General features: G+C 42.1%; 1 long non-coding RNA gene across 1 annotated transcript; it reads left to right on the plus strand.

Annotated features, from left to right (window-relative positions):
• The first annotated feature begins 1,401 nt into the window (after window positions 1-1,401).
• On the plus strand, window positions 1,402-19,606 carry LOC122559521 (uncharacterized). The gene is made up of 6 exons (XR_015760488.1): window positions 1,402-1,567; window positions 9,865-10,062; window positions 12,542-12,611; window positions 13,387-13,567; window positions 19,233-19,300; window positions 19,427-19,606. It is a non-coding gene; the product is annotated as an uncharacterized LOC122559521 (long non-coding RNA).
• The last annotated feature ends 3,461 nt before the right edge of the window (window positions 19,607-23,067 follow it).

Raw genomic sequence — 23,067 nt, forward strand, 5'->3', positions numbered from 1 at the left:
TCCCAGCGTTCCCACAGCTGTGGTCTTGGTCTTTTCCTGTAAGGGTCAGAATTTGCTCCTCTTGAACCAAGTGGGGCCTGAAGTCAGGTGTCCCTACACCTCAACGGGTCCTTTGTGCCCTGCTGTGGGCTGTTCCTCCTGAAATGAGGGATTGAGGGAGATTGAAGTGGGTGGGGAAAAATAGGCGGTGCCCTGGTGTGAGTGAGTAGGCCTTGCAGAGCTAACAAGTGAGGGAGTGGCAGAGCGTGAGCTTTGGTGGGACGTGGCAGTGGTGGGGAGGTTTCAGTAGCAGAGATGGAGTGAGTGTGAAACAACGGAGAGAAGGGAGAGAGTGTGGCACTCACCCTGAAGTGAGGTGGAGAAGGTCACTAACCACCTTGCAGCGCTGCTGGTCATTCCTCTGGAGAGTGGGAGATTGCATTGATGCGGACGGTGACCTCAGGCCAGGCTCTGGGCGGCCTAGTCTCTTTTGCACCGGCCCATGCATCAGGATCTCCAGGTTCCAGCTGGAAAATCACGACGCCATCTTCCCCTTTCTGAGTGAACATCCATCTCCGAACAGGGCAGCTCCAGGTGCACATTGGTGTTTCAGGGCATGGGCACCAGAGATCAGGCGTTTAGTGGATATCCAGCGAGTGGCGGATGGTGTGTGTTGTTGGGGGGCTACAGTCGAGTCAGAGCAGCGCCATTAGTCCGGGGTCAGTAGTAAATAAAGCGAGGTTGCTCAGATATGACTCAAGACACCTTGCAATAAACTTATAGAAACTTAGCTAAAAAAGTACAATTCAGCCTTTTTGTGAAAGATTATCCACTTCCACATGAAATAAGGAGACTGGCCTTTTAAAAAAACATACAAAAGCAAACTTACGGCTAATGTTTAAACGGGGCCTTCAGCATATGGGAGTGGATACTGAAAAGCCACAAGCTCAGCAGATTTCTGCATTTTGTTGATTTAAAAACCAAAAACCTGTACTTGTAAAATATATTATACAAATAGAAACATGGTTTTCCTTTTAAGCAGCTGCTGCTGTTTTCCCTAAATGAAAACAAAAGGATATGACAGACGCCTGAATAACTAATTCAGCCCCAACAGAGGCCAGTGTGAAATATACCCTTTCCTGTAAAAAAAAAGTCCAAGTATATATTTAAAAGAAAGGTTAGAACTCTTGGACATAATTATCAGTCTTTGTTGAGTGCAGAATTTTTTTTGTGAAGCACCATCCAATCAGGCCAAGTCTACATCCAAGGCTGAATTACCAGCCAAGGACATTAGCAAATACAAACATACACAGTCTTACTGACGTGGCAGAGTGTCATCTCCTGATACTGAAACTAATGAGCTGCTACAAACATGCAATATGTTGCATGGTAAAAGGGAAAGAAATAATGTCGAACATTTTACTGCCACTCCCACATCCTTGAACACTCGTACGCCTAACGACGCTGATAGCAAAAGTAAAACATTCAGGGCAGTTAAATTCCAGAAGGAATTGCTTCATGATTAGGATGTAAATATTTTCATTTTGCGACTCATATTGAGAAAGTGGATGCCAGGATTTCTTTTTAAGTGAGTTAATGTGCTTTTTCAATATCAATACCATGTTGTTAAAGTTGGAAACGGGACACTGTTTTGTTAGAAGATTTGAAAGTATGAAAATGTAATAGTGTATGTTTGGAGGTGGGGATATGGGAGTATGTGAAAGCTGTCATAGTGGGGTTACCAATGACTGACAGCTGGGAGTATAATGCTACCATCAACCCTTCTTTCGACTATCTTAACCAATAATCAATTGACCAAGTTCAAATTGGCAGCTCCTGAAGGCACTAACAAAAATCCCAATTCACAAAATGGAACAAAAAGTGAAGTTGAAATGTAAACATGCCACGGTGGGTGGTGCAGTGGAGTTGTTGTTCTCCCTCAGGACACCATATGCCCCCTTTCCAAGGCCACCCTGGCACAGATGCAACCAAACAGAGGCAGGCAGTCAGCTAAAATGACCTCCTCCACAACCCTACAGGCTTCTTGGAAGACACAAAATAATACATGGCCTATGATGTCATGAACCCACTTAAATTGTATTGACTGTTGCGTGCAACACTGTCTACCACAAGACTCTGATGGTAACAGGGCAGGGAGGACACCAACCCCCTCCTCGTATAAAGAGAGCACTCTGCTGGGGACTGTCACTGCAAGGACAAACACTAGGTGCCCCAAGGTAAGGAAGTGAATGGTGTACAGCAACAGATGATACAAGAACCCGTCTGTGCTGACTGGGGGACCAGGCGGGGAATATCCTTGAGCTCGCACAAAGGTGACAGGGCAAACAGAGATAGAGACAAAACTGTCCCATTGCATAGATTTCCCCTTAACTCAGTTGTATAATTTTCCCCGAGTCAGGAGCTTATGTGCTCAAATTCATAGAATTGAGGTTGGAAATGCCTCCAAAAGAGCTGTTCAGCTTGGTGCCAATTGAGGTTACAGCACATCTGCAGCATTTGTGCAGATGCATGGGAACTATGAACAGCAAGTTCTACTCCAAGTCATCCTGACTTGACACTATGCCACTGTGATACAGCACAGAAAAGTGGCAGTGGAGATCCATTTGACCAATCTTGTCCAAAGACATCCAGATGCCCTTTCTAAGCCCATCTTCCTGCTCATGGCCCGTAGCCCTGCATCTCATGGCAATTAAGGTGCAGATCCAGGTACCTTTTGAAAGATTTTAGGCTCTCTGCCTCCACCACCAACTCAGGCAGTGAATTCCAGACATCCAACACTCTCTGTGTAATAATTTAAAAATTATTTCCTTACATCTTCTCGAATCATTCTGGCAATTAGCTTGGATCCATGACTCCTGGTTTTTGAACTCTCTGCCAAGGGAATCTGGCTCTTGCTGTCTACTCTATCTCAACCCCTCACTATTTTGTACACCTCAGTCATGTCAATCCTCAGCCTTCTCTGTTCCAAGGAAAAGAACCCCAACTCTCTAGGCTCTTCTCGTAGCTACAATTGTCCAACCCTGGCAACATTTCAGTCAGTTAGTCAATCATTTCTGCAATTATGTCCTTCCTGTAATGTGGTAACCAGAACTGCATACAATATTCTAGTTGAGGCCTCAACATTGTCTTGTACAGATGCATCATTATATCCCTACTTTTATATTCTATACCTCTGCCAATGAAGGACAGCATTTCATATGTCTTTGCAACCTGTACTGGGGACTTCAGAGACTTGTCCCCTTGCATGACAAGATCTCACTTCATCTATCCTTCTTAGCGTATTCCTGTTTATTGTGTATTACCTTTTGCTGTTTGAGCTTCCTAAAAGCATTACTTCACACTTATCAGAGATGAATTCCCATTTGCCATTTGCCTGCCCACTCCATCATCATTTTGGTGCTTACAGCTAACCTTTACACCAGCCATTCTCAATGGGGGCAACAATCTTCAATGGAGTTAATAGTTTCCCTCCTATTTATAACATCTTTCCAACGCACCGTTCAAATTCGGCGCACCTGGTAAATTAATTACTTAAGCTCCTCCCATACAGCCTCACTTCAGAGTCAGTCACGAATCAGACTGCACTGGGTCAACCTATTGAATCAAGGGTTCTCGCATTTATTATCGCCATTCTTCATTATCTGAAGATCAGCATGTCTATCTGTGCGTGTTGTATCCCTGTCCCTGTTTGAAAGAGGGGCCCTGGAACCTGAGAAGAGCTCGCAGAGAGGCTGTGGCCAAAAAACGATTGTGAATCACTGCTCTACACTATGCACTATATAGCCGACTTTTATGTTTTTGAATTACCCAATAGTGCCCCCCGACACATCCAAGTCCAAATCGCTAATTTATGAAACAAACAGCATGGGTCCCAACACTGAGCCCTGTGGAACACGACTTGAAACAGCTTTTTATTCAAAAGGATAGCCATTGATAATTACCCTTTGGATCTAATTTGACATTTTACCCTGTATCGTGTGGGCTTTTACTTTTTTCATTAGTCTACCATGTGGGACCATGTCACATGCCATACTAAAATCCATGGAGACAGCATCCACCACACTACCCTCAATCCTCCTTGCCACTTCCTCAAAGAAGTCAATCAAATTTGTAAGGCATGACCTTCCCTGAACAAAGGCATGCTGCTTATCCCTGATTAATCCACATCTTACTAAGTGACAATTCATCTGATTCCTCAGGATTAATTCGAACAACTTGCCCAGCACTGAAGCAAGACTAACTGGCTTACAATTGTTTGGCATTTCCTTTGCACCCTTTGAAAACTGAACCACATTTGCAGTCCTTCAGTCCCCTGGCACATTACCTGTAGCTAGTGAAGATCGGAAAATAATCCTCAGAGCATCTACTATTTCCTCCCTGACCTCCTTCACCATCCTTGGGAATAATCCACTTGGTCTTGGCAATTATCTCACTTAAGGATTCCAACACTTTGCATACTTCCTCTCTTGTTTTGGTGATTTTGTCCAATATTGCACACTGTTCCTCTTGGATTACTATAACCTTTCCTTGGTGAATATGGAGCCATGGGCTTGTTGGGCAATGGTAGCGCATCTGACTCCAGATCAGAAGGTTGCATGTTCAAATCACGTCAGGCTCGTTGCAGCTCAACTTCAATAGGTGGCACGGTGGCTCAGTGGTTAGCACTGCTGCCACACAGTGCCAGGGTCCCAGGTTCAATTCCAGCCTTGGGCGACTGTCTGTGTGGAGTTTGCACATTCTCTCTGTGTCTGTGTGGGTTTCCTCTGGCTGCTCTGGTTTCCTCCCACATTCCAAAGATGTGCAGGTTATGTTATGGTTGCTAGGTGCATTAGTCAAGGGGGATGTGGATTACTCTCAGAATCTGCTGCATTGTTGCAGTCTCACTTTCTGTCTGATTGACTCCTGTACAGCACCATGGGATGCATTCCTGCATTAAAAGTGCTATTTAAATAAAAGTTGTTGGACTAAGTGTCCAACAGTACAGAATTGGTCTTGCTAAATGCATTTAATGCTTTACACTTGCGTTGAGGAGTCGGGAAATTAGTAAATAGGTTAATAATTGAACAGCAGGTTCAATTCCAGCCTTGGGCAACTGTCTGTATGGAGTTTACACATTCTCCCTGTGTCGGCATAAGTTTCCTCCCACAGTCCAAAGATGTGCAGGTTAGGTGAATTGGTCATGCTAAATTGCCCATAGAGTTAGGTGCATCATTCAGGGGGAGTGGGTCTGGGTGAGTTACTCTTCAGAGGGTCAGTATGGACTTGTTGGGCCGGAGGGCTGTTTCCACACTGTAGGGAATCTAATCAAACATTCATTTAAAAGTCTCCCACAACTTCCCTTCATCCCACCTTTTCCTTAACTGTCCCTTTGCTCTTTATAGCCTGGAAATTAATCCAAGTTTCATTACCTGCTACAGTCAAATTCGAACACCATCCTGAGAACATTAAATCAGGGGTTCTGAATTACTTGTCCAGTGGGTTTAACCATGAGTACCTGTTCCCTCGCTATTGTCAGGTCAAAATGCTGGATCTCCTTTCCCAACAGCATGATGGGTGTATGATTTGGTATATTGTGTCAAATCAAAAACTTGGTTTTAAAGCCAGGACATTCTGGAATATGTAAAATGCAAGCATACAAGTTGCCAGTTGAAGCTGTACTTTAGAACACTGTGTAAGGCATGTTCGTTGACGTCTTCCTTTGCAAATACATCAGATTCTAAGAATTACTTAAAAATTAAGTAATTTTTAAAACATGAATAGGTACAAGGTCACTCAAGTCAGATGAAGGAAACTTCAACACTGTGACTATATTATGTCAAATGATCTATTAATCTAATTCAGGCACCATGATTCAGTGAGCAAAACAGTCAAAACAAATACTTGTAAAACATTCCTGAAATACACCAATAGTCTGTGTGGATATTCTGCTGCCGTGGTGTGATCTGATCTTGGGTGCTAACTTGGTTAATGTCAAAATTGTTATTTGATATTAATTGTTACACAATACTTAAGTACATGTACAAGTCTGTAGTTGGGTCACTTACTTCACCTATTCACCTATTCAGCTGCAGCAGTAAACCCTCAAGTTTAAATGCACTGCTGCTTTTAAAGAGCCATGAATTAATTACTCCACTTTTGTAATTTAATTGTTCATCACCTCTGGGGCATTGCCGGGAGATTCAGATCCTGGCAAAGGTTGTTTCCCTTACAATGTAAACTACATTCACTATAGGGAAAGGTTGATGATATATATGCCAACAAGTAATTGTGATACAGCTTGTTTTTGAATGTGCGACCAATAACTAAGTCAGCAATATACTCATGTTGGTGATATCTATTTTATATCTTGGTAAAATGGTCTTGCATGATGATTTGCCCTTGGGAAGAATATTCTGGGGAAATACAAAGGTGAATGTGATTAAAGAATAAATTGAGATGTTTTGAAGTATTGGCAAAAGGTTTTTAAAGCAACAGTGTAAATAAATATCTGAGACATTATTTACATTGCAACCAGAAGGTTAGCTGAACCACTTTCTCGAGAATGTGTTGTTTTTTGACTTTTTATTGCTGTTATATTTAAAGTAAAATAAAAATCACGCAGGTTTATTTGGAAGTACAAGCTTTCGGAGCGCTGCTCCTTCATCAGGTAGCTGGTGGGGCAGGATCATAGAACATAGAATTTATAGTAAAAGAAGGATCCTGCCCCACTAGCTACCTGACAAAGGAGCAGCGCTCTGAAAGCTTGTACTTCCAAATAAACTTGTTGGACTATAACCTGATGTTGTGTGATGTTTAACTTTGTCCACTCCAGTGCAACACCGGCACCTCCACATCACATTTAAAGTCCACAGTCCATTGTCCAATACATATGCCATCGTTGAGGCCAGATACCAACTCTCTGACATCCCCACCTCTCATCACCAAACCATCATCTCCCAGATCATCAACAACCTCATCACCTCAGGAGATATCCCATCCATGGTCTCCATCCTGATAGTTGCCCCACACCCTCTCATTTCCATCTCCTACCCTAAAACCACAAACCAGACTGCACCGGTCGACCGATTGTCTCTGTCTGCTCCTGCCCCACTGAACTCACCTCCTCTTATCTCAAATCCATCCTCTCCCCTTTGGTCCAGGACCTCCCCATCTATGTTGGGCACACAACCCATACTCTTCACCTTCTCCAAGACTTTCAGTTCCCTTGCCCCCAATAGCTCATCTTCACCATAGACATTTAGTCTCTCTACATCTGTATCCCTCTTGAGAGCTTAAAGCCCTCCGTTTCTTCCTCTTCCATAGACCCAACCAGTGCCCCTTCCCCAATACACTCACTCGCTTGGTGGAAATCGTCCTCAGCCTCAACAATTTTTCTTTTGAGTCCTCCCATTTCCTACAAACCAAAAGGGTGGCTATGGGCACCTGCATGGGCCCCAGCTATGTCTGCCTCTTTGTAAGATACGTGAAACAGTCCCTCTTCAACAGTTACACTGGAACCATGCTCCACCTCTTCCTCTGCTGCGTTGATGACTGTATCCCATGAGGAGCTCAAACAGTTCATCAACCTCACCCACATCTTCCACCCTGACCTCAAAATCACCTGGACCATCTCTGACACCTCCCTCCCCTTCCTGGACCTTTCCTCCTCCATCTCCGCTAAACGACTTAGCAGCGACATCCATTTCAAACCCATCGACACCCCCAGCTACCTCGACAACACTTCCTTTTACCCACCCTCCTGCAAATCTGCTCCCAAGATGTTGAAATCAACTCCAAGACATCACGGATGTTCTCTTACTTCAAAGACTGTAATTTCCCCTCTTCCATGATTAATACTGCCCTCAACCGTATCTCCTCCGTTCCCACACCTCTGTCCTCAAACGCCCTCCCCCCAACCACAATAAATATATTGCCCTCTCCTCTTCCCCAGGTCCTCACATACCACCCCACCAGCCTCCCAATCCAAAGTATCATCCTCCGCCACTTTTGCCACCTGCAGTCAGACCCCACCACCAAAATGATATTCCCTTCCCCACCCCTATCTGCGTTCCGTAGACTCTGCTCACTCCGTGACTCCCTCATCAGTCCCACACTCCCCACCAACCCCTCCTCCAGCTGGGGGAAGTGCAACATCTGTCCCAATGCCTCCCCTCTCACCTCCACCCAAGGCCCCAAACAATTTTTCCAAATCCAGCAGAGATTTACCTATACTTCATCCAATCTGATTTATTGCATCCTTTGATCCCAATGTGGTCTCCTCTACATTGGAAAGACCAAATGCAGATGCAGGGACTGGTTTGGGGAGCATCTGTGCTCTGTGTGCTCCAATCAACACCACCTTCCAGTTCCCAGCCGCTTCAACTTCCTCCTCCCATTCCCCTGGTGACATATCCATCCTTGGCCTCCTCCACTGTCGAAATTAGGTCACACACAAACTGGAGGAACAACACCTCATCTTCCGCCTCAGGAGCTTACAGCCCAATGGGCTCAACAAAAAGTTCACCAGCTTCAAAATCTCCCCACCCCTAACCTTGTCACCTGTCCAGCCCTCCCTCTCCCCACCGCCTCCCTGACCAGACGTAAACTGTCTATCTTCCTTCCTATCTGTCTGCTCCACTCTTCCCAATGACCAATCACAATAACCATCTACCTGCGTCCACCCGTCACCATTCCATGTACCTTCCCCCCAGCCCCACCCCACCCTCTCTATTTATTTCTGAGCTCCCTTCCCCCTCCCCGGTCCTGATGGAGGGTGCTGACCAGAAATGTCTATTTGCCTGCTCCTCCAATGCTGCCTGACCTACTCTGCTCTTCCAGCTCCACATTTTATAGAGTCTGACGTCCAGCACCTCACTATCTCTATTTCCCACATCACTGATAAATCTGCGACACAATTTATGCTATGCTTAATACATGTACTCAATATTGTGGGATCGTGTTCAAATAATGACGAAAATCAGTGTGAGGCGAAAATAGCCTCCTTTATGCAGGAACTGCAGTAGCACAAGTTTGAGGCAACAATAGAATCTGAAGTACAGTTCTTACATGAGCCACTTTAAACACAATATATTAAAATTCATTTCTAAGGTGTTGCATTGTTTAATTTATAGTACACAAAGGTTTGAGGGATTTCTGTCCTGGAAGATAGGAGATGGGTTAAAACAGGCGCTGCTACTTCTGATAGGATTAAAAGAGACTGTCTGGTGTGCTTGCATAATTAAAAGATGTTAACCCTTTAAGTTAGTAAATGTTAATAAAAAATACAAGGGCTATATGCTCAAAATAAGTTAAAAATTGTGACTGTACTTAATAAAGAATATTAAACTGATTAATGCAGCTAGGTTGTGAGATTTGTTTACTATTTGCTGGTGTGAATTTCATTCTTTCATGCGGTTTCACATAAGCGCTGTTTTGACAGTTAGTTTCTTAAAGGGATAACAGCCCAATTAAAAAGTATTTGTCAAGTACATACTAATTGGGGAAACTGTTTGGAGTTCTGCAATCTATTCAGGTCCGAGAGACAGTTGATTAATATTATCATCTTTCCATAGTTTTGAGTAGGTCATGGAGACATGATGGTGGGGGTGGTGTTGATCTGAATAGGTTAGTAGTATATTTTACTCTTGCAATAGTAAAATATTCCACAGAACCACAGGTTTATGAATGAATGAATGAAAGTGTGTTGTAGTAAATAATGGGTTAGTAAAGAGTTATGAATGAACATAGCGAGCTGTGAGTTGGGCAAGATAACCTATAACACAATATCTCACAATATCAAACCCCGAATTAAAAGGAATTCCACAGCAAGTTACTGGTCACTATGTGATGGCTCAACCACTAATTCAACTGTTATTTTGTTCACAGGTTTCAGCCTTACCTGAACAGCTTGGTGTCTCTGTCAACACTCATTAATAAGTGCATTGTTCAATAATTCTCAATATAAATTCCCGATATGCATTCTGACCCCAAAAAAAAAGATCAGTGGATGCTAGATAAACTCAGCAGCTCTGGCTGCACCTGTGAAGAGAAAGCAGAGCCAATGTTTCGGGCAGCTAAAAAAAGGTTGGTATATATGCTGAAGATCGGGTGGGAGGAGGGGGAATGAGTAAACAATAGATGGAGCGAGAGCAAGAAACAGTTGGGCAGACAACAGAATGGGTATAAAGGTCAACCTCGGGGAGTAGCTGCCAATGGGGACCATTAGTGACTGACAATGGGTTGTTTGTATTAGCAGCCCATGTGATGACGTGGCCTGATCTGTGGGGGTTGGGGTAAGGATATGGGAGAGGGCGCTCAGGCCCTAAAATTATTGAACTCTATTTGATCTCCAAAGGCTGCAGGGTCTCCAAGCAGAAAACAAGGTGCTTTTCTTCCAGTCTGCACTAAGCTTCACTTCAACACACTACCATGTTACCTGGTCAACATCAGTCTGTAGTGCTCTAGCAAAGCTCAGCACAAGTGGAAGAACAGCACCTCAGTTTCCACTTGGGAACTGAATGTACGAGTTCGATGATTTTAGGGCCTAAGCACCTTCTGCCACGTCTTTCCCCAAATCCCCACACACCAGGCCTTGTCATGAAATGGGGATGCTACCACAAGCAACTCATTGGTTCCACTCAGGTCTCCATTAGAAGCTATTGACTGCCCCAAGCTGCCCTTTACCCATTCTTTTGTCTGCCTGGCTGTTTTTTTTTCTCTCTCTCTCTCTGGGCTCCATCTCCATCAATCTTCAGCGTTTATGCTAACCAGATCCCTACAGAAAAATGTTATTCTGATTTTCAACTGGTTCAAATCACCCCAGATCCCTGGTTCTGGAACTGGACTTACGTAGGGAATGTGAAAACGAAGAGGCAGTCGACAGGTGTTTTCGGGCAAAAGAATCTCTGCGTTTATTTAAAATACAAAAAGCTAACTACAGTACAAGCAAATGAGGCATTGCAATAAACAAAGAAATTGACAGTTAATTTACAGAGAGCAGCAGTCCTATTAAATACATTATTTGCTTGATTAACACTATTAGAACCTCATCCTACTGACACACAGAAAACACCAGTTTTAAGCAGAGTCTTTAGTCAGAATTCCTACCCTGGGGTCCTAATGCACTGTCACCACCAATGTTCCCCTCCCTGCTAGCTAGGCTGGTACCTGGGGTCTCTGGGGTTTATGCTCACCACTCAAAATGTGGTTTTGAAGCACGCTCGTTGCTGAGGTTCTTACCATTGGTTCTCTTAGTTTGAAACAGGCTTGTGTCTGCAAGCTCTTGTTCAGGTAGCACCATTGGCTTCCCCCTCTCAGATTTCTTTTGGTCTGATGAGGCCCTTGGCTTGGCTTCCCTGTTCTCGGCCCCGTGTTTCCTGGTTCCCAAGCTGCTAGCTGCAGGGGTGGAAGCTGCTTCTGCTGAAAAGGCCCCTCCCTCAGGTGAGATCGGGCTGGCAGTTATACTGACTGCATGCCCCATTATCTCCTCTCAAATCTGTAGTTATCACGGAGCTCTAGTGCTCTTCTCTGAAGTTTATTGGCTTTCCGATGATTAGAGTATGTGTGAATGGATTTTAATTGAGATTGAATGTCCAAGCTCCATACTGTCCGTGAGTTGAAAACTGTGGTGCTGGAAAAGCACAGGGGGGTCAGGCAGCATCGAGGAGCAGGAGAATCAACATTTAGGGCATAAGCCCTTCATCAGGAGGGTGGTGGGGGGGGGGGGGGGGAGGGATGTTGGGGAGGGAGAAGGAGACTGAGAGATAAATAAAAGTTGAGGGTGGGGCTGGGGGAAAGGTAGCTGGAAAGGCGATAAGTCGATGCAGGTGGAGGGTGATGGTGGTAGGTTGGAGGGGAGGGTGGAACGGATAGGTGGGAAGAAGATGGACAGGTAGGACAGTTCAAGAGGGCAGTGCTGAGTTGGAGGATTGGGCCTGGGATGAGGTGGGAGTTGGGGAGATGAGGAAACTGGTGAAATTGACGTTGATGTCATGTGGTTGGAGGGTCCCAAGGCAGAAAATGAGGCATTCTTCCTTCACACGTCGGGTGGCTTGGATTTGGCAATGGAGGAGGACCAGGACTTGCATGTCCTTGGCGGAGTTGGGGGGGGGGGGAGTTGAAGTGGCTGGCCACAGGGGGGTGAAGTTGTTTGGTGCGTATGTCCAAGAGATGTTCCCTGAAACTTTCCATGAGTTGGCGCCCTGTTTCCCCAATATAGAGGAGACGACATCGAGAGCAACTGGATAGATTCTGTTAGTTTCAGTTGATTGTCCTCTTAGAGAGAAGATGTAACTCAGAATTTCAGGCTGACCAATGGTTCCATTCAGCCATCTCCATTCTGTGTGTTCTGTTTGTGTATTCTCCACAGAACTCAGACTAGCTGTGGCTTTACCTTGTTAAAGTTTTGCGAAGCCCTCAGTTTTGTCCAGTATTTTAGAGATTGGAAAAGTCTAGGATTTTGTCCAGAGTTTTAAATATTGCTTGATCCTACATTTCCTAGCTACAGTCAGTTCTGAAGGAAATACACTGAACCTGAATCGTTAACTCTGTTTTGTCTCTACAGATGATGCCAGACCTGTTGACGTTTTGACCACAAGGCTAGAGGGAACATTTGACAACAACATTCAGCACAGGTTTCCTCACTCAACATTGGATCATTTTCAAAATACATCCAACCAAGAGGATGAGTTGTGCAGCAAACATTGTCTGCTCCCGAAATATTGACTTCTCCACCTCCTGATACTGCCTGGCTGGCTGTGTTCTTCCAGCCTCCTGCTCGTCCACCTCCAATTACGGAAGCATATCTTACCTTTCTTTCAATTACTCTACGTGGTACCCGCAATGTCTCCAATGCAAAATCTTACCTATATTCCGTGGACAAATGGTTAAAAATACTGAGCATCACAAATTTGAAATAGTCATTTTTCATTGTTGTACACCAGTGAATACAAGAGTTACTAGACAAAAGTTAAATGTGTTTAACTAGAACAAAGCAAAATGTTTAATCAGTTTCTTCTAGTGAACTTAAGAGGAACACAAATTTTATCTCAGGAAAATGAGAAACTCAGAAGGTGCTGAGAAGAGAACTATTGCATTCAGGAGAGTGTACAATTTAACCACATTTAAAAAAGGCAGACTTCTCCTATACAGGGAATAATTATACCTGCTATGGACGAGATTAAACCCCATTCCCACTCCAAAATATTGTAACAGGAAAACCTAGACTCTAACGTTTTCTTATTTTGAAAAGGCAAGTGCCAAGCATTGCATTCCAGATGTAATTCGATTGGTCAATCTATTAGTCTTCAAGCAAAACACAATATATTCTTGCATTATTGTTAAAATACAACAAAAGAAGAAGTTGGAATAACAGGGAGACGTGTATTTAACTCTGTTTTATCCCAACAGATGCTGCCAGATCTGTTGACGTTTTGACCACAAGGCTAGAGGGAACATTTGACAGCAATCCAGCTTCAAGATCCCAGCAACTGCTACTAAAAAAACAGGAATTAAAAATCCTGGCTCTGAGGAAGCCTGACCCCACCCATTCCGGCTGCTTCTATTGTTTCAGCTTTAAACAAAACCCAAGGTCTTACAAGCTATTTACTTTATTGGATTCAAACAGACAGCTCCTCTCCTCTGTCCTAAAACCTCTCCTCAAAGAAAAACAAACCAGGACAAAACACACCTCTCAAAGCCATAATATCGTCACATACCCTCTCAACTGAACAGGTGATAAATTCACATGAACGTAACCAATCATAGATTCCCATGTTGTTAATATCATAATGGAAATAGTTGACCAGATCAATGGGTTGTAGCTATTTTAAATCAGCACAATTTGCAGGATTGAGTAACCATTAATCGTTGTTAAGCCCTGCTTAAACAAGCTATGACAAGTCTTAAATTAATTCCTTTCGTGTTCCAAAATAAATTTCAACTTGAAAACACATTTTCACTTCTCCTAGGAAAGTTAGCTTTGACCCTGTGCTGATCTGTAACTCTGTTTCCTACAAACTGCATTGACACTACAATTGGTATCAAGGGCAAATGGTTATGCTTCACACCCAACTCTAACAGTTCCAGTTTAAATCTGGTGTCAGCAGAGACATCAGGCAAGGCTCGGGAGCAAGGAGTCCTTCTGAACTTTGGGAGTGAAGCAGGGATTTAACTCCGCCCAGATTTCCATCATAACCTTAGGTCAGCACCAAGTATGAACATTCTGTGCCAAGGTTTGTTGTATGAGTAGGACCCAAGATTTTGGCTGAACAGCAGATAAAAGATGTGCTCACTTTAACACAACATTGCAATTTATTTTCGCAATGAGTTCAGAACTTTGTGTTTTCAATCACCTTCTGCTGTAAGCTAGCGACAGAGTTAGATCCATTGTGTTTTTGTTTAAAAGAGGCACAACCCCATCTGATAGCTATTGACTGTTTTGACTCTGAGCTCACTCCTTAAAAAACAAGCCTTTCAGAGGTATTTTCTAATCAACCTGCTCTGAATGGTGTCGTACACTTCCACTGTATGTGAGACCTGAACCCAGACCTCCTGGCTCATAGGAAGAAACACGGGAAGAGCCCTAAGCTAAGAATTATAGGTCCTTCCCAACGCTAATCTGTTGAGAGATATTATTACGCACCGTTGGAGTAGATGGGAAATGAACCTTGGTCTTCTTGCTCAGAGATAGGGGCATTACCACGTTTTACAAACGTACAATTTGTGAGTAGGAGTAGGCCATTCAGCCCTTTGAGCCTGCTCTGCCATTCAATATGATCATGATCCGATTCCTCCACGTCAGCCATTCAGCCCTTGTTTATTGGGAATCTATCTACATGTACCTTGAAAATATTCAAGACATTGCTTCCACTATCTTCTGAGGAAGAGAGTTGCAGAGATTCATGCCCCTCTATAAGAAAAGATTCCTCCTTATCTCTGTCATCAAAGGGCAATTCCTTACTTTGAAACAGTGATCCTTACTAAATGGTTCTCTAAGGAGTTTCGTCTGAGCAAAGTCACATTAGTAGCACTTGTTGTGTAGTGAAGGCACCATAAGGTGAAGCAGAAGAGCATAGGATATCATCGTTTTTATGATCTTTAACTTATGATCCTTCACTTAGAACTACATAAGTTGTGGGCGGCACGGTGGCACAGTGGTTAGCACTGCTGCCTCACAGCGCCAGAGACCCAGGTTCATTTCCTGCCTCAGGCAACTGACTGTGTGGAGTTTGCACGTTCTCTCCGTGTCTCCGTGGGTTTCTTCCGGGTGCTCCGGTTTCCTCCCACAGTCCAAAAGATGTGCAGATCAGGTGAATTGGCCATGCTAAATTGCCCGTAGTGTTAGGTAAGGGGTAAATGTAGGGGTATGGGTGGGTTATGCTTCGGCGGGTCGGTGTGGACTTGTTGGGCCGAAGGGCCTGTTTCCACACTGTAAGTAATCTAATCTAATAAGTTCACTTAGAACTTATGATCCTTCACTTAGAAGTGTGACACTTTCATTGAATAGAAGTATCAGAGAATCCCTACAGTGTGGAAATAGGCCCTTCAGCCCAACAAGTTCACACTGACCCTCTGAACAGTATCTCACCCAAACTCATTTCTCTACATTTACTAATGTACCTAACCTCCACATCCCTGAACACTATGGGCAATTTTATACAGCCAATTCACTTAACCTTCACATCTTTAGATTGTGAGAGGAAACAGGAGCACGTGGAGGAAACAAACAGACACGGGGAGAACGTGCAAATTCTACACAGTTCGAGGCTGGAATCAAACCCAGGTGCCTGGCACTGTGAGGCAGCAGTGCTAAGCACTAAGCCACTGTGCCCTCCTAATTACTGGTTTTTCATCTATAGTCACATGTAGGCGAGTTCTTTCTTGGTGTCTTGGACATCTATCCCTCATTAACCATTGCAAAAGAAACTAACAGTTGCTGAAGATCTGAAACAAAAACAGAAATTGTGGGAGAAACTCAGCAGGTCTGGCAGCATCTGTGGAGGGAGAAAGCAGAGTTTACGTTTCAGTGACCCTTCTTCAGAACTTAGTATCTGGTCGTTACTGCATTGCAGTTTGTGGGACTTTGATGATGCACTTTGGCTGCGACATTTCTCACATTATAACATCAATTTACTTTAAAAGGAACTAATGACATCCTGAGGTCAAAACAGATGTTATATAAATACATTTCATTTGGAGTTAAAAGATTGTCTCTTTGCCAGGATGTAGATGTGAGCTATCCCTGATAAGCTCTGCTTCCCTAATCTTGACCAAATAAAAGGCTTTCCCATTTCTCTCAGAAGGAAATACTGTGACAGTACTTTTGGCTCAAAGAACTATTGCTAATTTAACCAAAAAGTAATATCTATTTTTAACCCTTTCAATAGAAGATTCACTTTGGCAAGTCAATGTCTGACATTGTTTATGAGACCAAGCCAACTCAGTTTTCATTGTATCAATGTCTGTGGTTGAAAAAAAACTATTCTGTTTAAAAAGGTCATTCCCCCTTGAACAAAGATGTGCATCCAAGATGGCTTCAATCATGATGGAGACATCACTGGCTCAGCCCTCTCCAGAAGTTACCTCTGGTGCCTGAGGCAGGGAAACCTGGCACTGAGTAGTCAGAAGCTTTATGAATTGGTCTGGATCAAAATCTGGAGCTAGTTTTGGAAAAGTGCACAGTAGTCACAAAAGTTTATCAGAATTCTGCAGTTCCCAGCCTCTCACTCAAAATTATGGATACAAAGGAAAGGGAAGGAACTCAAGTTATACAGAGTGTATTCAGTCGATAAGGCTATAATCAGGAACTAACCCTCCCAGATCCAAAAGGCAGACTCATGTGAGTGTTAAACGAAAATTATTATTGCCAGACCTAATCTGCCAAGTGGACCAATTCTGTGTAGAAATAATCAAAGCAAAAGACGCAATCAGTTGGCACTATAAATCTTCAAAACAAAACTTCAAATTGTGCCATTAAAAAGAATGTGCTGACTTGCAAGTATGCCAAAAAAACGGTTGAGAAAGCATATGGGATACTTGCCTTTATTAGACGAGGCACAGAATTAAAGAGCAGGGAGCTTATGTTGGCACTGCATAAAATACTAGAATACTGCGTGCTGCTCTGATCACCACATTATTATAGGAAGGATATGATTGCACAAGAGAAGGTGTAGAGGAGATTTACCACGATGCCGCCTGGGCTGGAGGGTCTGAGCTTCGAGCAAAGATTGGATAGGCTGCAGTGTGTTCCTTACTGCATCGAAGGTAAGACTATGAAGGTATTAGATAGAGTGGTGAGGAACACACTATTCCCATTTGTAGAGGGGTCACTCATAAGGGTGCATGTATTTAAGGTAAAATGTCAGAGGCTGAGGAGAATGGAAGAGAATTTATTTTATTGAAGATAGTGAGAGTCTGGAACTCACTGTCTGAAAAAGTGATTGTCTTAAGTTCTGGTAATTTTAAAGCAGTTTTTAGGGCAATGAGCCAAAAGCTAAAACATGGGCCTACTGCAGTCAAATTTTTGTCTCCTTCTGAGTTGTACACATCTATGAATCATGGTGATTCTGACAGAATAAACTTCCTGGTTGAGACTGAGCTGGAGTGTTAGCAAACTTGGTGTCAGATTTGATCCCAAGATCCCACATATTTATATCTGCATTAAAATATCTATTTTCATCTCTGCAGCATCACCTGATTTCACTCCAGCATCAGCTCAGTCAGTTTTTGTCTCTAAACTTGATTATTCCAACACCATTTTAGTCAACTTCTCACATTCCACCCTTCCTTAACATAACATTTTCCAAAGCTCTGCTACTCATGCACTAATTTGTACTGAGTCTAGACCATCCGTCCTCATTTGCCTACATTGGCTAATGGTTAAGCTTGACTTTAAAATTTTCTCCATTGTTCTCCAATCCCTCCATGGCCTTGCCCCTCCCAGTTTTCACAATCTCTTCCTGCCCTGAAGCAGGTTGGTCCAATATCCTCTTGCTGCTTAGAAGAATGAGAGATGATCCTACTGAAGCAAAGAAGGATCCTGAAGAAAGATGATAGACTGGATACCAGAAGGCATTTCCTCTTACAAGGGAGACTAGAATTAGGGGACACTGTTTAAGAACAGGAGGTCTCACTTTTAAGATAAGGATGTGGAGAATCTTGTTCACTCAGTGGGTTTTTCATAAATGATATTCTCTTCCCCAGAAAGGTGAAGGCTAGGTCATTGAATTTATTCAAGGCAGAGTCTCATAGATATTTGAGAGGCATTTGACTCCGGGGTTACCATGGGCAGACAGGGTACTGGTGTTGAGAGCACAATTAAATCATACATGATCATATTGAACGATGCACAGGTTGGAAGGGTCAAATATTGAACTCCTGCTCCAAAGTCATTTCTTCCAAATCCTCAAAGATATGTGTTACCAATTCTGGCCTCTTGTGCATCATTGTCACCCACACCTTTATCTATCTGGGGCCTAAATATGGAATTCCCTCCCTAAAACATTCTCTGCCTCTCTCTCCTCCTTCTGGGGCACTCTGTACAACCTAGTCTTTAGTCATATGCTCTTTTACCTCATGTGGCTTAGGGTCAAAATTTGCTTCAGAAAGGCTCCTGTGTCACAGAATGTTTTACTACATTAATGGTGCTACATAAATGCAAACTGCTCTTTTTAATGTAAACGAGTCACACTTCTGCATGAATCCATGTCTTTCCCATGTCATTCTGTTTGAACCTGCAGAAGCCATTTTCTTTACAGATGTGAAAATGCACATTTTTCAAAATATAGACAAATGACCTGTGTTGTTCTAATGAACTGGTCAGCATATAAACCCAGACTGTTTCTTCGTGAGAATTATACTTTTTGCTGATTGTGGTCATAGGCATTTTGTGCCATTTCAACATCTCAACAGCTGAGCTAGCAATGAGCTGTCAGTGTCCAACATTATTTTTTCAGCTGAGTTATATCCAGATATTCTTTTGTGTGATGAATGCTTCATCTGTGAAGATCTTCAAAGCTTTCAACTTTGTGCCATGTGACAGCTCAAGATGAGGCAGATTACACGAGGAATAATAGTCACAATTACTGACCCTTTAGAAATTATCACTCGGCAATTGAATTATTAATTTGCTGAATTTTGGAGAAGATATAACAGGGAGATATTTAATTTTTGCATTATATTAACAGTGGTATGGAGGGATTTGGTGCTTAATGCAATTAAGACAACTGTATCCTATGTTTACTTCTATCTTTCAGTGGAATAACAAAATGTATGACATATTTTGAAGAAAGCCTCAGAGTTGGAATTTGCAACATCTTTCAAGGTGATTTTCATCAACCTAAACACAGACAGAACGTTCTGCTCCAATAGCTTTTACTAGTTTGAAGGACATTTCACATACCCTGAATGCATATAATCAGTTTTATTCATCACCTCTGTATCTCTCTAGGTGCTCAGGATCCTGCTACCTGATGCTAAGGCTCTGCAAGTGATCTACTCCTCAAAGCTACTTTTGATAACAGGATACCCACAGAAGTCATCAAGAAGCAATGGCTTATGGTCCCCATTTGAGATCAATATCTTGTAAAATAAATTTGAATTTCAAGTGACTGACTTGAAAGATCAAACAAGAGGATTTCAAGTTTCAAGACTTTTATTATAACAAAGTTAAACATTATTTATGCACTATTCATCAGGCAATTTCTATCTTAATCTACAGAAAAGATACCCCATTTAACTTTAGAAACTATGAAAAATTCCCCACTATGGTTTATCTGTCCCTTAAATAGACACTTTATTCTCTCAGAACTAGTCCAGAGGTGTTCACTGCCCCCACTAGCACATTTCCTTTTCCCTTTCCCAGCTGGGTACCTTCAAATAACTGAAATGGGTTTCATTGTGAGGATTATTCTAGAGATTGTTCCTTCTAGGTGAAACATCCAGCTTCTGCTCAATCCCTGCAAACTTAGTCTTTTGAATCTGAGTGCATGGTGAACAATAGAGAGGATTTTTTTTCTGCTTCAGATATAAAACAAGTTATCTTAATATCTTTCTTTCTGCCTCTCTTTTTCTCAGATTCTTGCAGATGATTTGAGAAGATCAGGTATATTTTAAAACAACAACAAAATCATAATGTGTTTTTATTGACTTTTCCTTCAGAAAATGCACTCCAATGATAATGTGAATCTCAGGGCCTTGGATCCAGGTAGAAATGTTCCATTTCAGATATTGGAATTGCACAGATAGCTTAATGTACAATCATTTACAAACATGACATCCTTAACAGCTTCCCGTTAGACTTGGAGATGATGCACGGTCAGAGCAGATGCTCTCACCGTTGTCTATAGATATGAAAATCTTGCACCATCTTCCTTGGAGAACAACTGGTGTCCCCATGAGTAACCAGGCCACTTATGCCTCATGCAGGGAGAATTCAGATTAGGTTATGTGACCCCCTTCTTTCTTTCACTTTATCCTAATTTAAAGAGACATCCTAAAACACAAGACAACCATATAAACTTGTAACACTCTCCCATAGTTTCCACCTCCACACCCCACAACAAGATGCTTGGTCAATGTTTAGATTCATCTTGATAGAAAGTGTAGAGGTCTGGAGAGTAAATCTCAGAAACAACAATCCAAGAACGTGGACATTCTCATTCTTGTTGGCAATCTTAGAAACAAAAGAGTGACGATATAGAAGAAAAACCCTCAGTTCACTCTGTGGTGTTAGACCATTATGTGAGCAATTCAAAATGAATCCCAACATCCTCTTTACTGCACATATTCTCCCACATCTTTATGGCAAATAAACATTTTAAGCAAATATAAGGAGAGATGTAACATGGATAGTCAATTCATGATCATTTGTTTTATACAATCACACAAATTTAACTACCTAATCATTTCTCGTTAGTCTTTATTCGCCAAGTTATGTTTTGACAAATAAACAATAACAATATTATAATGAAAACGGCTTGAACTTCCTTGAAGTAACTTTATGCAGCATGTCTGACCATTGTCACTGACGGCTCTAAGGTTAATCACAGCTACAGATTTAATTCAATCTCCTTTGTCATAAATGCATTTATTGGATTTACTATACATTCCCTTCACTGCACAGAGGGAAAGACCAGGGTTTGAAAATAAGGACAGAAATAATAATAACTTTTACACATTTTAAATAAATAAGAGAATTCCACTTTTAAAATGTTATTACAAAGCAATTTGATGATGTGTAGTGCAAACTGTTTGATTATAGTTTTGAGAGTTGCAGAGTAGTGCTTTTTTCCACCACCTAAGCTGGCTTCGATCCTGGTTGTTAGTCAGTTTTAATCTGTTTGATGGATTTCAACAAATCTAGTAGACTTACTGCTCATACCTCGAGAAAAATCCAGTTTCTTTTTTTTGGTGAAGACACGGACCTGGATCCTGATAATTTAAGTAATCATTAATATTAGAGAGATAGGGAAATTTGACTGTTTTTTAATGTTGTGGGTTATTTTGTTTAGGAAGCTGGCAGTTGTTTTAGAAAATGGTCGATTGTCTCAGTTGCTTTGCTGGAATTTATCACAGCTGTCAAAATTTGAGCAGAGTTTACAGTGCAGGTTGTTGGACGTGAATTGTCTTGAAGCCTTCTCAGTAAGATAGAAACTCTTAGAGACATATATTTACTGCTTTGTAGTTCATAGAATCCCTACAATGTGGAAACAGGCCAACAAGTCCACACCGATCCTCTGATGAGTATCCCACCCATACACATTCCCTTATCCCAATACTCTACATTTCCAGCGAAAGATGCATCAAACCTACACTTCCCTGGGCACTGTGGGCAATTTAGTTTGGCCAATTCACCTAATCTGCCCCCATCTTTGGACTGTGGGAGGAAAGCGGAGCACCCGGAGGAAACCCATGAAGACACTGGGAAAATGTGCATACTCCACACAGACAGTCGCCTGAGACTGGAATCAAACCTGGGTCCCTGGCGCTGTGAGACAGCAGTGCTAACCACTGCGCCACCATGCCGCCCATAGTGTTTAAAAAATATCAACTAGACAAACTAAACCCTCAATTCTGAGCTGTCCGGGGCGTACACTTTCTTATGAACCCTGTTCAGTTGTCATTTAACGTAGCTATGTTATTTACCCACACATAGACGAGTTCTTCTGACATTATAAAGTATCCGCTAAGTAGCTGTTAAGGCCAGGTCATTGAAAAAAATCAAAACTGAGCTAACCATTCATGAATTGCCATTATTGTCTTATTTCATAACTAACCATTCAAGGAGCAAGTTTTTGAAAGGCAGAATTACAATATGCTCTAAAATACCAGAAAATGTACGAGAGTAGAGTGTCAAAACCAATACGTGTTTGGGGCATGTTTTTGGATCACCCTTTCAATATTTATGTCCTATATGAGTAATTACTAAATGTATTGCTACTGCTCAGAGACCCATGTAACCAAAAGCAAACTTTGTTATATACGTTAACTAAAATCAAAAGTTTATAAAAATAATTTGTATCAATTGCAAACTACTAACATCAGAGTTCAACTGGATATAATGTAGGCACTGTATGAAATGGAAAGATTTTCTACAGTGATATACAGAATGTGAAGCCGTAAAGTGGTCACGGAAAACTCAATTTGTGTTTGTACGCTATGACATCTAATAGCCAGATAACATTTATTACACAGTTCCAGAAATCAATAAATTACAGATCTGCAGCACTATTAAAACATAGGTCCAATCTTCCTTACAGTCTCAATATTTAATATATCTTGACTTTGGAATCTAAACAGCTTTATGGAGTTAAATTCTTCCATTTCTAGTTTTATTTACAGTTAGAGAAAAAGACTTTTGAATCACTGCCAATCAACTTTATAAGCTTGGTCAGCTTGTAGATGTTCTGAATGCAGCAATTGTTTGTTTCCACTGAACTTTGCAGCTATCTCTTTCTCTAAACAGAAATACTTTTGTTTCTAGCAATGCAGAAGATTTCTACATTAGTCCTGTCCTTTTTGTTCATTCAGCCTTCGTACATTTTTATGTAACACCAAAAACATTCCCCTTTTCTTAAATGGGGCTTAGCA

This window comes from Chiloscyllium plagiosum, unplaced genomic scaffold (genome assembly GCF_037043375.1).
Source record: "Chiloscyllium plagiosum isolate Xiang-an unplaced genomic scaffold, Cpla_swu_hap1 HiC_scaffold_19, whole genome shotgun sequence".
NCBI lineage: Eukaryota > Metazoa > Chordata > Chondrichthyes > Orectolobiformes > Hemiscylliidae > Chiloscyllium > Chiloscyllium plagiosum.